Genomic DNA, 2,500 nt, shown 5'->3' with positions numbered 1-2,500 from the left:
TTTATCTTAATAGTTCTTGGTCTTATTAATTTTCCTTTTATATCCATGGGGAAGTGGAATAAGAATCTTTCCTCCGTAAGCCATGCGTGTTGTAAAAGTCAACTAAAATGCCGGGAACAATGGGCTAGTAACCCCTTTTCCTGTAAAGATTACTAAAAAGAATAAGAAGAAGAAAATTGTCAAAGTGGGAAGTCTGAATGTGCGTGGATGTTGTGCAGATGATAAGAAAGAGATGATTGTGGATGTTATGAATGAGAAGAAGCTGGATGTCCTGGCTTTAAGTGAAACAAAGCTGAAGGGGGTGGGAGAGTTTCAGTGGAGAGGAATAAATGGGATTAGGTCAGGGGTTTCAAATAGAGTTAGAGCTAAAGAAGGAGTAGCAATAATGTTGAAGGATAAGCTATGGCAGGAAAAGAGGGACTATAAATGTATTAATTCAAGGATTATGTGGAGTAAAATAAAGATTGGATGTGAAAAGTGGGTTATAATAAGCGTGTATGCACCTGGAGAAGAGAGAAGTGTAGAGGAGAGAGAGAGATTTTGGGAAATGTTGAGTGAATGCGTGGGGAGTTTTGAATCAAGTGTGAGAGTAATGGTGGTTGGGGATTTTAATGCTAAAGTGGGTAAAAATGTTATGGAGGGAGTAGTAGGTAAATTTGGGGTGCCAGGGGTAAATGTAAATGGGGAGCCTTTAATTGAGCTATGTGTAGAAAGAAATTTGGTAATAAGTAATACATATTTTATGAAAAAGAGGATAAATAAATATACAAGGTATGATGTAGCACGTAATGAAAGTAGTTTATTAGATTATGTATTGGTGGATAAAAGGTTGATGGGTAGGCTCCAGGATGTACATGTTTATAGAGGGGCAACTGATATATCGGATCATTATTTAGTTGTAGCTACAGTTAGAGTAAGAGGTAGATGGGAAAAGAGGAAGGTGGCAACAACAAGTAAGAGGGAGGTGAAAGTGTATAAACTAAGGGAGGAGGAAGTTCGGGTGAGATATAAGCGACTATTGGCAGAAAGGTGGGCTAGTGCAAAGATGAGTAGTGGGGGGGTTGAAGAGGGTTGGAATAGTTTTAAAAATGCAGTATTAGAATGTGGGGCAGAAGTTTGTGGTTATAGGAGGGTGGGGGCAGGAGGAAAGAGGAGTGATTGGTGGAATGATGAAGTAAAGGGTGTGATAAAAGAGAAAAAGGTAGCTTATGAGAGGTTTTTACAAAGCAGAAGTGTTATAAGAAGAGCAGAGTATATGGAGAGTAAAAGAAAGGTAAAGAGAGTGGTGAGAGAGTGCAAAAGGAGAGCAGATGATAGAGTGGGAGAGGCACTGTCAAGAAATTTTAATGAAAATAAGAAAAAATTTTGGAGTGAGTTAAACAAGTTAAGAAAGCCTAGGGAAAATATGGATTTGTCAGTTAAAAACAGAGTAGGGGAGTTAGTAGATGGGGAGATGGAGGTATTGGGTAGATGGCGAGAATATTTTGAGGAACTTTTAAATGTTAAGGAAGAAACAGAGGCAGTAATTTCATGCACTGGTCAGGGAGGTATACCATCTTTTAGGAGTGAAGAAGAGCAGAATGTAAGTGTGGGGGAGGTACGTGAGGCATTACGTAAAATGAAAGGGGGGTAAAGCAGCTGGAACTGATGGGATCATGACAGAAATGTTAAAAGCAGGGGGGGATATAGTGTTGGAGTGGTTGGTACTTTTGTTTAATAAATGTATGAAAGAGGGGAAGGTACCTAGGGATTGGCAGAGAGCATGTATAGTCCCTTTATATAAAGGGAAAGGGGACAAAAGAGACTGTAAAAATTATAGAGGAATAAGCTTACTGAGTATACCAGGAAAAGTGTACGGTAGGGTTATAATTGAAAGAATTAGAGGTAAGACAGAATGTAGGATTGCGGATGAGCAAGGAGGTTTTAGAGTGGGTAGGGGATGTGTAGATCAGGTGTTTACATTGAAGCATATATGTGAACAGTATTTAGATAAAGATAGGGAAGTTTTTATTGCATTTATGGATTTAGAAAAGGCATATGATAGAGTGGATAGAGGAGCAATGTGGCAGATGTTGCAAGTATATGGAATAGGTGGTAAGTTATTAAATGCTGTAAAGAGTTTTTATGAGGATAGTGAGGCTCAGGTTAGGGTGTGTAGAAGAGAGGGAGACTACTTCCCGGTAAAAGTAGGTCTTAGACAGGGATGTGTAATGTCACCATGGTTGTTTAATATATTTATAGATGGGGTTGTAAAGGAAGTAAATGCTAGGGTGTTTGGGAGAGGGGTGGGATTAAATTATGGGGAATCAAATTCAAAATGGGAATTGACACAGTTACTTTTTGCTGATGATACTGTGCTTATGGGAGATTCTAAAGAAAAATTGCAAAGGTTAGTGGATGAGTTTGGGAATGTGTGTAAAGGTAGAAAGTTGAAAGTGAACATAGAAAAGAGTAAGGTGATGAGGGTGTCAAATGATTTAGATAAAGAAAAATTGGATAT

Source organism: Cherax quadricarinatus, chromosome 44, assembly GCF_038502225.1.
Source record: "Cherax quadricarinatus isolate ZL_2023a chromosome 44, ASM3850222v1, whole genome shotgun sequence".
Classification (NCBI taxonomy): Eukaryota; Metazoa; Arthropoda; class Malacostraca; order Decapoda; family Parastacidae; genus Cherax; species Cherax quadricarinatus.
Note: the sequence above shows the minus strand (reverse complement) of the source record.